The sequence below is a fragment of the Canis lupus genome, chromosome 4, assembly GCF_003254725.2.
Source record: "Canis lupus dingo isolate Sandy chromosome 4, ASM325472v2, whole genome shotgun sequence".
Taxonomy (NCBI): Eukaryota; Metazoa; Chordata; class Mammalia; order Carnivora; family Canidae; genus Canis; species Canis lupus.
The window spans coordinates 24716827-24731299 of NC_064246.1; the positions used below are offsets into that span (position 1 = coordinate 24716827).

The following is a 14473-nucleotide window of genomic DNA, read 5'->3' on the forward strand; positions in this document are numbered from 1 at the left end:
ATTTGAGCATTGGCAACAAGTAGGCAGAAAATGGGAGGTGGGGGGAGCTGGTGGGATTCAGTTGGTGAGGACCCTTAGGCAGGGCTGATAATCAGTAGCAATCACGAAATAGCTATTGTTCCAAAATCCCTTCCATGTGGCCTCCTGCCACCCAGCCGCTTTCCACTTCATGATCCAGCAACCATAAGGTTAAAAGTGGGCAGAGGGCTCCCTAGCAAAAGCCTCTGAGACCCATCCCTACTCCAGCTGCCATCCAAGTGTTGGTACTCTGAAGACCTGCTAATTAAATGTTTTGAATACCACCTCTTGCCCATGGGTACTATTTTTCAAAATCCAGAAAGATAATTGAGGTCCAGAAGTCATAAAAAGTTTTTTTCCTTTTTTAAAAAAAATATTTTATTTATTTATTCATGAGAGACACAGAGCGAGAGGCAGAGACACAGGCAGAGGGAGAAGCAGGCTGCATGCAGGGAGCCCGACGTGGGACTTGATCCCGGGTCTCCAGGACCAGGCCCTGGGCTGAAGGCGGCACTAAACCGCTGAGCCACCTGGACTGCCCAAATTTATTTTTCCTTAACTAAAATTTTCCCCCAGTAGGGGCACCTGGGTGGCTCAGTCAGTTAAACATTAGACTCTTGATTTCAGTTCTGGTCATGATCTTGAGATTGTGGAGTAGAGCCGCATGTTGGGCTCTGCTCTCAGCAGGGAGTCTGCCTGGGATTCTCTCTCTCCCTCTTCCTCTGCTCCTCCCCTCCCCTCTCTAGAATAAATGGATGGATCTTAAAAAAAAAAAAATTCCACCCAATTTTAAAAGTAACTGTGAAAATAAAATATTCCCATAGGATTTCATAGCTGTTGTTAACATCTCTGGTTTCTTGTGTCTCCTTTGCAATCAACCTCCTCTAGTGGCCCTGAATATCAGGTTCCCTAAGGCCTCATCCTAGACCTTCTCCTCTTCCCACCTTAAACTTTCTCTCACAGTCTCTTTCACACCCAGGCTTAAATTACCACCAATAAACAGTTGACTTGCAAATGGTTATTTCCAGCCAGACCTACCCTTATTTTCTGTTGTCTACTTGACACCCTCTTTTGGTTGTCTCATACAGGGCACCTCAAACTCAACCTGCCTCAAATTGGCCCTTTTTTCAGACCCCAACCTGGTGAACTTACTCTATCACTCTCTGACTTGGGTGGCACCACCTCCATTCACATCCAGAAACCCAGGAGTCTCCTGATGCTTCTCTCCCCTCACACCCCTCATCCCATCCTGGCAATTTGCCTCATAGCTCTTGAAGTCATCCCTTTTTCATTTGCACCTGTGTAGAGTCACCATTAGCTCCTGCTTCAACTACCACTATAGCTTCCCAACTGGCTTCCCCCATTGATTCTATCTCTACCCCAACTTCCTCCCACAACCCCACCAATCCATTCTGGGAAAATCTTTTGAAAATGCAAGCGTACCTAATGACTCCCATTGCTCCTGGCTGGCTGTATCGGGCAGTGTCTGGTCCCTATTTTCTCTCCAGCTCCACCTGGAACCAACCTCTCCCAGTCCTGCTCTACTATGCAATTCTCTTACTCATCAGCCCCTTTCTTATTATCATGGAGCCCTTGTTCATAACGTTACTTCTGCCTGGGACTTTTTTTTTTTTAAGACTTTATTTATTTATTCATGAGAGACACACAGAGAGAAGCAGAGACACAGGCAGAGGGAGAAGCAGGCTCCATGCAGGGAGCCCGATCCAGGACCGGATCTCAGGCCGGATCTTTGGCTCACACCCTGAGCCAAAGGCAGGTGCTCAACCAGTGAGCTGCCCAGACATCTCATGCCTGAGACTTTCTTTGACTGGTTATCTCTTGTGCTTCAGAGATCATTTCCTCAAGGAAGTCTTTCCTGGGCTACCTCTATTTATATAAGATTCCTCTGTCTAGAGGCAGCCCAGGTGGCTCAGCGGTTTAGCGCCGCCTTCAGCCCAGGGCCTGGTCCTGGAGACCCAAGATGGAGTCCTGCATTGGCTCCCTGCATGGAGGCTACTTCTCACTCTGCCTGTGTCTCTGCCTCTCTGTGTGTGTCTCTCATGAATAAATAAATAAAATCTTAAAAAAAAAAAGATCCCTCTGTCTATAATGTCATGGCAACAAGTATCACCTCTTTTTTTTTTTTTTTAAGTATCACCTCTTTAATGCACTTGTAATTGTTGCAATTTTGTCTCTGCTACATCAGTATTTGATTGATGTTCACTTTTTCATCAGATTATAACCTCCACGAGGGACAATATGTTTTTGATCACTACTGTATCCCCAGCACCTAGCATGATGTCTAGAATATGGCAGACATTTAACAAATTTTTATTGAATGAATGCATTCTGATGTATTTCTTTTTTTTCTATTTGCTTCTTTTTTACCTAGTTGTGTTCACATTCTACACATCATTTTGTATCTTGTCCTTTTCCTTTGACTGTTTTGTCATAAGCCTTTTCCTAGGTGTTACAGGTATCTCCAAGCCTTGTCCATACAATGTAGCTAATAACACTCATCCAACCTACCTTTCTGGATCCAGGCATCATAGGTAAAGTATGTGAAAGTTCTTTATAAACTGTATATACATATGAAGCAATATTATTTGCATTTAAAAGGAGATGTAGGTGCCCTCCCCACCCTTGCCTTAATACCTCCTTTCCCGGGGCTTTTTTTGTGTGTGTGTGTGTGTGTGCCCTTGTTTTGCTTGATCACCCAGTTAAAGTCTAAAATAACTCATTAACTTTAATATGCTACCAGCCCAAGGACATGGCATTTTTTTAAAAGGACTTCTACAAGAAGGACACTCAGGCCAAGCTGATGAGTATTGGGGGGTGGGAGGGCACTCAAGATACTCATTGATTCGTTGATTTATCTTTCATTCATGTAACAAACATTTATTGAGAGTTTCTTGCAGGCCTGGCACTGTGCTATGTACTGGATGTGGAAGTTAAAGCCCCAGTCTCAGCTTCAGTGGGAGTAAAAGGTCAACTGGGAAAAGAGACAAGCAAATAAACGGGGTACAACGTTCCTATAGCTATGAGGAAGATGTGCACGATGGTCATGGATGGATAAGAATGGGGTCTTGGAGGGCAAATATGGAAGGAGGAAATGACAATCTGAGCAGAGGACACAGCATGTGCAAAAGTAAAGAGGCAGGAGAGAGCAAGGGGGCACTAAGGAACTGCAGGTTGTTCAGGTAGATGGGGTATAAAGCCAGTTTCGTACAGGTGATTTGTCTGGAGGGATTGGTGAGAGATAGAACCCAGAGGACCTTGCCTGCCACATGAAGGACTTTGGACTTCATTGTGGTGGACAGTCATTAAAAGGTTTGGGGCATGTGGTAGTATAAAATATGGATTAAAAGAAGATTCTTGGGCCTAGATGATATTATGGACAGGGAAAGTGGGTTCAGAGACCACTATCTGAGCCAAGTGGGAGCTACAGACGGTCTGAACCAGGACAGTGGCAGTGGGGGTGTGAGGAGAGTGTGCAGATATGGGAGATTTTGTGAAGATAGGATTAACTTGGCGCCTGGCTGGGGGATGCAAGGAGAAGGAGGTATCATTTGGCTTAGCTTCCTGTCTTCAGACAGGTAAGATAATTGCATAAATTTATAGCTGAGGTTCTACCATAAGTGATTTCCCTAAAGCCATATCTAGTAGGTAGTTGAACAAATTAGAGTTTGGTGGAATTTGGAGGATCAGTATCTACAAGGCTAGATCTGCTGATGGCCTCTGTGACTCAGTCCACCCAGTTGGAGAACTTCTTGATCACCAGGATCACTAAGCAGTGATGTTATCCAAACCTGCAGACATTGATGCTTGTTGCCTAAACATCCCTAGTCTGTTCAGCCCTGTGACTGGGGTTCTGACTCCAGGAACTTCTCCAAAACCTCCAGTCCTGTGATGCACTGTCAGTAAGTTAGTGCTTAGGTTTTTGGTACATATAAGGGGATCTGCAGACTAGTTCTAGCGTTTGCTCTCTCGCTTCCTAAAACTGAGACATGACTTCTGGTGTTTGAGCAGGTCACATGCACTTAGCACATAGCCAATTCCTGCATGCAGAGTATGAAAATAAAATGGATTTAGTAATAAATAAAATAAATAAAGACTTTGGCTGGTTGGGTTCCCAGCCCAATCCTTCCATCCCCCTGCCAGTTGCCCTTAATTTTTCACTCCCTCTTAATAAAAAGGACAGGGAATGACTTTCCTCTTTCATCTGGCTCTTCCCATCTTTGCTTTTTGGTCTCTTTAGTTCTCTTCTCTAGAGCATATGTATAAGCTGAGGTCAATACTATTGGTGAGCAGGACTCCATAGTCTCAGCTTGGCTTTTCCTCTAATTACTTTGGTGACAAAGGTGACCTCAAATTTTCTCTTATTACTTACTTTACCTGCATGCCATCACAGGCTGAGAGGCTCTGCTAGGGTAGCTGTAAGTCCTTGAGTCCCGGTAGGGCTCGATGTGTGTGTGTGTGTGTGTGTGTGTGTGTAGTTAACAGCTATTGATCATATCACTCTTATTTTTCACTGGACTTTGGCCACCATCCCTGGCCTTGGAGACCTATTAGATTTGTGCTAGGATGCCCCTATGGTGAGCTTACCAGAAGTCCTTCTCTGATAGCCTCTCTTTTAACCTCCTCAGGTCAAAACTCCTTTGGCTACTTGCCTTAGCCCTTTCTTTCTCCTTGGCTGACTCTTTCATGGCTGAATCAGGAGAAAGGACAGAGAAAGGCATATGATGAAATAAACACTTTGCTTAGAACATCAATCTAAAGTGGTGGTTCTCTGGGGCTCCTGGCTGACTCAGTCGGTAGAGTAAGGGACCCCAAATCTCAGTTGTAAGTACAAGTTCAAGTCCCACATTGGGCATATAGCTTATTTTAAACAAACAAACAAACAAACAAACAAACAAACAAACAAACAAAGTAGTGGTCCTCCAAGTTTGGTTCTTAAATCAGCAACTTCAGCATCACCTGGCACTTGTTAGAAATGCAAATTATTAGGCCCTATCCCATACTAACTGAATTAAAAACTCTAGAGTTGGAGCACAACAATCTGTTTTAAGAAGCCCTGCAGGTGATTCTGTTACATACTCAAATTTGAGAATCACTGATTTAAGGCACTTATTCTCAGACTGAAGTATGAACCCAAACTTCCTGGGGAGCTTGTTAACCATAACCTGGTTAAACGAAACTGGATTGGCGTCTGGGAAACTGTATTTTTAGCAAGCTCCCTAGGTGCTTCTGATATTCATCAAAGATTGAGAATCATTGATCTAAGGAATTCATCTTATCAATTAGCTGAGTCTCTTGGGGGAGAGAGCAGACAGGAGGCTGTGGAAATGTCTCTTAAAGTTCCAAATGCCACCTGCATCTTACCCTCCGGGGAGATTGTCAGAAGAGTAGGATCTGAGTATCTTATGTATTGAACCAGACTCTGGGCCTGAGATCCTGGCACTTAACATTCAGAGTTCTCTAGGTAATTTTTATGCATATAAAAGTTTGATAACCCTGGAGCAACACGTTGGCAGGTGTTCTCGATGATAGTATGCACATTAGAACCACCTGGGAGCTTTAATAATGACATACCTGAGAGTCTGCTTTAGTCTGTCCAGGCTGGGGCTTCAATATTTTTACAAATCTTCCCCCTCCCTTATCCCCATCCCATCCAGCCACATCCAAATGATTTTAATATATTGTTTAGGTTAAACCATCCAGTTAAAGGCTAATGCAGATATGGGAAGGATCAGGAAACAAGAGAAAGTGAAGGAGTGCCAAGGAAAGAGTTGGTGGAAGTCTGGAGGGGAAATTAGTTATAAATGTCAAGTTGGAAGTCTAGAGGAGATAAAAAGGCAGAGTGTCTCAGGTGGAAGATGAGCAGGTTGGCTTGAATGGTATGGAACTTGGTGAATGAAGAGGGTTAGTGTATTTTTTTTTAATTTTTTTATTTTTATTTATTTATGATAGTCACAGAGAGAGAGAGAGAGAGAGAGGCAGAGACACAGGCAGAGGGAGAAGCAGGCTCCATGCACCGGGAGCCCGACGTGGGATTCGATCCCGGGTCTCCAGGATTGCGCCCTGGGCCAAAGGCAGGAGCCAAACCGCTGCGCCACCCAGGGATCCCAAAGAGGGTTAGTGTATTAGTTTCCTACTGCTATTGCAATAAATTACTACAATTTAGTGATTTAAAATAACACAAATGTATTATTCTATAGTTCTTGAGGTCAGAAGTTCAAAATTGGTCAGCAGGGCGGTGTTCCTTCTGGAGGCTCTAGGGGAGCAGAATCCATTTCTTTGCCTTTTCCAGCTTCTAAAGGCTACCTACATTCCCTGGCTCATGACTCCACATCACTTCAGCCTTGGCTTCTGTCATCACATCTTCTCTCACTCTGATCCTCCTTTTTCCCTCTTGTAAGAATCCCCTTATCCATTGTGATTACACTGTCCCCTCTCAGATAATCTAGAATAATCTCCCCATCTTAAAATCCTTAACTTAATCACATCAGCAAAGTCCCTTTTGCCACGTCAGCTAACATATTCACAGATTCCAGGAATTAAGATGTGGATATTCTTGAGGGTCATTACTCAGCCTACCACAGTTTAACCTCTGGACCCTAAAGCTTCACATTTATTTCATATACAAAACACACCCACTCTATTCCAACCTCCTGCAAAATCTCAATCCATCAGGGTATCACTCAAAGTCTAAAATCTGACCTAAATTTTATCAGCTTGGGACACCTGGGTGGCTCAGTGGTTGAGCGTCTGCCTTTGGCTCAGGGCATGATCCCAGGGTCTTGGGATCGAGTCCCACACTGGGCTCCCTACAGGGAGCCTGCTTCTCCCTCTGCCTATGTTTCTGCCTCTCTCTCTGTGTCTCTCATGAATAAATAAATAAAATCTTTAAAAAATCTTATCAGCTCAAAATCCTTTACATCTCATCATCTAAATATTCTAAATAAAATATGAGTGAGACACTGGGTACAATCCATTCTGAGGACCATTTTCCCTCCATCTGTGCACTGGTGAAACTCAGGAAACAAGTCATCAGCTTTCAGGGATAGGTATTGAATAATAGTTTTAGACATTCTCACTCAAGAAAAGGGAGAAAATGAAAGGAAAAAAGGTCACTGGTCCTAAGAAATTCCAAAATATAGCTGGGCAAACTCCTTTAGGTTTCAAGGCCTGGGAATAATCCTCTGGGGCTTGAGACTCTGACCTCTGGGCTTGCCCCTCTCTCTTAGTTGTTCCATCTTTTACTTGAATGATAATTCTGTTTGCAGCTGAGTAATTTTTATCATCTTGTTTCTTGCCTATAGAATGTTGGGAGTCTATCAGATTTCTTTCATTTTGTTTGTTCTCTGTCCCTTTCAATCCAAGTTGACATTGTTTCTGCTGGTATAAAATTCCCAAGAACCTGTAGGTCTCCCATGTATGTCACAGACATTCACTTCATTAGACAAAAGTCTCCTCCACAGATTTTTCCTGGATGGTCCCACCTCTATTTCTGGATTCTACTGAGGTGGTGGTGGGGTTTCATGAGTCACATGCCTAATATTTTCAGAAGAGTCCTCTGGGTAAATGAATACCTTTTGATCCTTCAAGGCATTAACAAAAGGTTGTCTAGTCACATGTTTGGCTTTCTCCCCAGAGTATTCATTTCTGACAGTGATTCTTCTAATTTTAGCACCCTTGCCAATCTAGATAGGCTGAGAATTTCCCAAATCACTAGTCCTACTTCTCTTTTGTTTATAGTTCTTCCCTCTATCTCTTTCTCTCACATTTTACTATAAAGAACAAAAATAAGCCAGATTGCACCTTCAATACTTTCTTTGGAAATCTCCTAAGCTAAATATCCAAGTTCATTCCTCACAAGTTCTGCTTTCCAGCTTTCCATATAACTGAAGGATACAATTTGGATAAGTTTCCCACCACTATATAACAAAGACCCCTCCTCTCTTTCCTCCATCTTTTTCTTTCTTTCTTTCTTTCTTTCTTTCTTTCTTTCTTTCTTTCTTTCTTTCTTTCTTTCTTTTTTTTAAGATTTTACTTATTTATTCACAAGAGACACAGAGAGGGAGAGGCAGAAACACAGGCAGAGGGAGAAGCAGGCTCCATGCAGGGAGCCCGATGTGGGATTTGATCCCAGGACTCCAGGATCACACCCTGAGCCAAAGGCAGACACTCAACCACTGAGCTACCCAGGCATCCCTTCCTCCAGGTTTCAATAAAATATTCCTTACTTCTAAGCCTTCACCAGCAACTCCTTTAATTTTCATATTTTTACTAGCATTCTGTTTGTGATGATTTAGATATTCTCTAAGACAAAATAGGTTTCTCTCTACTGTGCTCCTCACTTCCTTCTTACTCCTCATTAGCAATTTTCAACATCCATAGTTCTACTAACAAGTCTGTTCAAGGCGGCCTAGGATTTTTCTATCATTCTTAAAATTCTTCTGTCCACTGCCTATGGACCAATTCCAAAGCTACTTGGTTTTTAAGGTATTTGTTATATCAACACCCTACTCCCAGTACCAAAATCTGTATTAGTTTCTACTGTTAGTGTAACAAAAGACCACAAATTTAGTGGCTTAAAATAACCAGATATATTATTTTATGGTTCTAGAGGTCAAAAGTCCAAAATGAGTCAGTAAGACTGAAGCTCTAGGCGGAATCTCTTTTCTTGCCTTTTAGCTTCTAAAGGCTGCCTTCCGTCCTTGGCGTCAGGTCCCATATCACTCTGACTTCTGTTTACATCGTGACAGACCCTCTTTTCACTCTGGTTCCTCTTGTTCCCTCTTATAAGGACCCTTGTGATGATATTGGGTCCACCTGGATAATCCAGGATAATCTCCCCATCTCAAGATCCTTAACTCAATTGCATCTGCAAAGTCTCCTTTGCCATGTAAACTGGGATTCATAAATTCTGGGGATTAGGATGTGGACATCTTTGGGAGGCAATTATTAAGCCTACTACAGTTAGTACAGCTTAATAGGAGTGGAAACAGTTGCTACAGGCACAGTGAAAGCCAAGCCAAGGTGAAGATTCCCAGGACAGAGTCCAGCCTCTCCCAGGGTTTGGTTGGTCACCTCTGGCCAGCTCTGGGACGCCCCTGGCATGGTTGAGATATTAGGTCAGGGGACATCTGGGTGGCTTGGCGGTTGGGTGTCTGCCTTGGGCTCTGGGAGTGGTCCTGGAGTCCTGGGATTGGGTCCTGCATTGGGCTCCCTGCATGGAGCCTGCTTCTCCCTCTGCCTGTGTCTCTGCCTCTTTATCTCTCTGTGTCTCTCATGAATAAATAAATAAATCTTAAAAAAAAAAAGAGAGAGAGAGAGAGAGAGATATTAGGTCAGGTGCTGAGGCTACCTTGGAATCAGTATGCTTATTGGTACTTCTCAGGCCCTGGACTTTCTCCTCAATCCAGAGAGAGGAGAAGGCAAATAACATTTATGGAAGCCCCATGAAGTGCCTGGGACTCAGGGGCCTTTACCCCTGTCCTCTCAGGAGTGTTGTGGCTTTATCCACAGAGGTGCTGGGAGCTGCAGGTCAGGATGGCTCATTCCCCATGGGTAGAGGGGGATGAGAAGGAGAAAGGAAAAGGTGTTAGAGAAACAAAGGAGCCAAAGGCTTGCCCTTGGCCCAGAACTCCAAAGTCCTTCACAGAACAGCATGGGTTCTTAGCACCCAGGGTCAGACTTGCAGTAGTTTCCACAACCCCCAATGGCTAATGTCCTTCCTGGGCAAGCAGATGTGTCATATCAGACAGCACCTCTCCCTCACTGGCACCTGTGTGGTGACTCAGACCCCCAGGTAAAGCCCAACCCCATGGGAAGTGACTCAGCATTGAAACTGGCTTCCTCTAATTGGGGAGGAAGGAGGAAGCCTGAAGCTGGGCCTGACCCTCCCTCTCCCTCAGATTTCTCAAGGTAGTGAGGGAGAGGGTGAGGCTCTGCAGGTGACAGTGCTCCAGGGGATGTCCCCACAGCTTCTGCTTTTATTCTGGGTATGTGTACGTATGTGCGTGCGTGTGTTCATGTGTGTGTAGACAGTTGAGGAGATTTTGGGGTGGTGACCATGCTGGGAACTACCAGATTTCCCCTTTGCTGTCACCCCTGCCATCTGCCATCTCCTATCATGCTGCCTTTGAAAAGAGTCAAAAGTTTGTTTCCTGCCCCCAATGTATCCATTTTCTTGAGTATGGCAAGTGGGATTTGGGGAACGGAGAGGATGCATGCTGGCTGCCTCGGCTGGAGTCCTGACAGTGGGGGAGCACATAAGCACATAGTTGGACATCAGTGGAAGGCTGCCCAGTACTGTAGTGACCTCTAGGGAGGGAGACCAGGGAGCTGCAGGATGGGAGAGGGAGCCTTACTCTTCTCCATATATCTTTTTTTTTTTTTAAGATTTTATTTATTTATTGAGAGAGAGAGATAGAGAGAAAGCACAAGCAGGAGGGGCAGAGGGAGAGGAAGAGAGAGAATCTCAAGCAGACTCTATGCTGAGTGTGGACTCTGACTCGGGGCTTGATCTCAGGACCCTGAGATCATGACCTGAGCTGAAACCAAGAATTGATGCTTAACTAACTGCACCACCCAGGGGGCCCCCTCCCTATACCTTTTAATAACTCGAATTTTGTTCCATTTTCAAATACTACCTATTCAAATGGAAAGATTAATGCCTGGTTATCTGGGAAGGAAGAGAAATTTTTCCATATTAATGTTGAAGCAGTTCATCAAGTTAGGCATCAACTGTACAAACGTTACAAAGTCCCTGTTGGACATCAGGCACTGAGCAAGGTTCCAGAGACTCTGCATAGAGCAACACAGCATCCCTTGCCTCACAGAGATCCCAGTCAGGAGAGTAGTTCAGAGAACTGGGCAATGGCCATGCAAGTATCAGAAACAAAATGACAGGAGTGGAAGGAGGCTCCCTCTGTCCTGGCTTGGGAGGTGAAGCCTTCCTGGACTTGGTGCTGCCCATAGTGAGACCTGAAAGGTACGCAGCAGTCAGCCAGGGGAGGGGAAGAGAATACTGAGCATAAGGAACAGCATGCATGCACGAAGACCACAGGAGCCATAAAAAAGTTGACTGCTTCCCTGGAATTGCAAGCAGTCAATAGGTCTGGGGTGTTGAGCTGGAGGCAATGTTAAGGAAATGAAGTTTGAGAGGGAAGGTCAGAATGAAATGCTTTGAAATGTTTTATAAGGCAGTTTAAGGTCAGTTAGTGGTCACTCTGAAAGCAGGTGTGGAGCCCTGGAGGGAAAGGGGTAAATAATAACCCACAGGTATTGGAATGCTCGTTTGTGCCAATCACTTTAATCTTTCTACATGAGTCACTTCATTTAACCCTCCCAACAAGCCCATGAGATATTTATTATCATTTTCCTCTATTTTATGAGGAAATTGAGGATCAGAGAAGTTAAATTCATCCAGAAATACTATAGGGTCATTTAGGAAATATTATGGATTCTAGGCATACAGCTAGCCCAGGGCAGAACTGGGGTCTCACTCAGTCTGTCATGCTAACTCCTCATTCATAGAACGGTGGTTCTCAACAAGGAGTGGTGATTTTGCTCCTCTAGAGGTGGAAGTTTCTGGAAACAGTTTTGGTTACCATAAGTGGGGAGATGCTACTGGCATCTAGGGTTAACTAACATTCTTCAGTGCATAGAACAGCTACACACAGCAAAGAACTATGTGGTCCCCGGTGTCAATAGTGCCAAGGTTGAGAAACCCTGAGACTAAGAATAAGCCATAGAGAGGGCAGGCACAGGGAGGTAGCCAGAAGCTGAGTGTGAGACTTTTGGAAGAGACATTTTAAAAAAGGCCTTGAACATACTGTACTCACAGTAGCAAGAGGCAGGGGTCAGCGACAACAAAGCCTGCGATGGATTTGGCATATCCTTTTCCCGGTGTGCTCATGCTGTTCCAGAGCACCAGCCTTAAGAGCTCAGAGATAGCCATTAATGAGTTATCCTCCAGGTCACCCAGAGCTAACTCTGAAGAGTTTCCTGACATCTAACAGACCCAACACTGCTAAGGAGTCCTAGCCAGGATGGCACCTCCTCACCTGCATACTCTGACAGGCTGCAGCTCCCGGCTCTGGTCCCACTGACACATGGTAACTGAGCCCAACAGGATTTTTCTTTTTGTTTTACCAATTTGCAATTTAAAAGAATGATAACATCCAGCAGCAGTCAGAGACCAAGATACAAGAAATATATTGGAAGCTCTTATTGCCTGAATTTGCTATTCTTACAAATCGCTCAGTATCCCTTCCACCTGGGTCAGGAGGAGGCATTATGTGCTTAGCTGCCTCTTCACTGATTTAACACACCAGCCAGGAGCTTTCATTTCGTTTTATATAATGCAAACTCTAGAGTGGGCGTAGGTCTTTATTTTTATAGGAGGCATATAAAATCTCATAGGAGGTCAACTAATATTTGATAAAGGAGGAAAGACTATCCATTGGAAGAAAGACAGTCTCTTCAGTAAATGGTGCTGGGAAAATTGGACATCCACATGCAGAAGAATGAAACTAGACCACTCTCTTTCACCATACACAAAGATAAACTCAAAATGGATGAAAGATCTAAATGTGAGACAAGATTCCATCAAAATCCTAGAGAAGAACACAGGCAACACCCTTTTTGAACTCGGCCATAGTAACTTCTTGCAAGATACATCCACGAAGGCAAAAGAAACAAAAGCAAAAATGAACTATTGGGACTTCATCAAGATAAGAAGCTTTTGCACAGCAAAGGATACAGTCAACAAAACTAAAAGACAACCTACAGAATGGGAGAAGATATTTGCAAATGACATCAGATAAAGGGCTAGTTTCCAAGATCTATAAAGAACTTATTAAACTCAACACCAAAGAAACAAACAATCCAATCATGAAATGGGCAAAAGACATGAAGAGAAATCTCACAGAGGAAGACATAGACATGGCCAACATGCATATGAGAAAATGCTCTGCATCACTTGCCATCAGGGAAATACAAATCAAAACCACAATGAGATACCACCTCACACCAGTGAGAATGGGGCAAATTAACAAGGCAGGAAACAACAAATGTTGGAGGGGATGCGGAGAATAGGGAACCCTCTTACACTGTTGGTGGGAATGTGAACTGGTGCAGCCACTCTGGAAAACTGTGTGGAGGTTCCTCAAAGAGTTAAAAATAGACCTGCCCTACACCCAGCAATTGCACTGTTGGGGATTTACCCCAAAGATACAGATGCAGTGAAACGCCGGGACACCTGCACCCCGATGTTTATAGCAGCAATGTCCACAATAGCCAAACTGTGGAAGGAGCCTCGGTGTCCAACGAAAGATGAGTGGATAAAGAAGATGTGGTTTATGTATACAATGGAATATTACTCAGCTATTAGAAATGACAAATACCCACCATTTGCTTCAACGTGGATGGAACTGGAGGGTATTATGCTGAGTGAAGTAAGTCAGTAGAGAAGGACAAACATTATATGTTCTCATTCATTTGGGGAATATAAATAATAGTGAAAAGGAATATAAGGGAAGGGAGAAGAAATGTGTGGGAAATATCAGAAAGGGAGACAGAACGTAAAGACTGCTAACTCTGGGAAACGAACTAGGGGTGGTAGAAGGGGAGGAGGGCGGGGGGTGGGAGTGAATGGGTGACGGGCACTGGGGGTTATTCTGTATGTTAGTAAATTGAACACCAATAAAAAATTAAAAAAAAATAAATAGTGGAATGTTTTGAGAACCAAAAAAAAAAAAAAAAAAATCTCATAGGATGGGGCAAACGGTTAACTTAGCTTCCAGGATTTTTGTGTTGGGTATTTGGACTTCCACGTGCTTTATTTTTTTTTTAAATTTTTTTTATTTATTTATGATAGGCACACAGTGAGAGAGAGAGAGAGGCAGAGAGAGAAGCAGGCTCCATGCACCGGGAGCCCGACGTGGGATTCGATCCCGGGTCTCCAGGATCGCGCCCTGGGCCAAAGGCAGGCGCTAAACCGCTGCGCCACCCAGGGATCCCTTCCACGTGCTTTAAATTGTATTTCTTGCTTTTCTGATCTTCAGCTGAACTTTTATGTATTGATTTATTTTAGAATTTTATGTATTTGAGAGAAAGAGAATATGAGCAGGGGGAGGGGCTGAGGGAGAAGCAGACTCCCTGCTGAGCAGGAAAGTCTCATGCGGTCTACATCCCAGGGCTCTATCCCAGGGCTGGATCCCAGAACCCAGAGATCATGACCTCAACCAAAGGCAGATGCTTAACCACTGAGCCACCCAGGCACCCTTTCAGCTGAACTTTTAACTGTTTCCCTCCTGATTCTTGTCTGGCTCTCTAGTTTGAGTCTTGACATAGGTGTCTGTCCTAATTGGGTTTTCTAGCAGGCCCTGTCCCTGTCCCAGACCCACATGAGTCATCAGAGTCTTGCCTCAGTCTGCCCTACTCC

The 14473-nt window shown here is 44.1% G+C and overlaps 1 long non-coding RNA gene across 1 annotated transcript in view; it reads left to right on the forward strand.

Moving 5' to 3' along the window:
• The window catches only part of LOC112651950 (uncharacterized), a 53058-nt gene extending 39069 nt beyond the window's left edge, over positions 1-13989 (forward strand). Inside the window, exon 3 of the long non-coding RNA XR_007410027.1 lies at positions 13907-13989. This is a non-coding gene — a long non-coding RNA (uncharacterized LOC112651950). The remainder of the gene's footprint in view (positions 1-13906) is intronic.
• Positions 13990-14473: the final 484 nt, after the last annotated feature.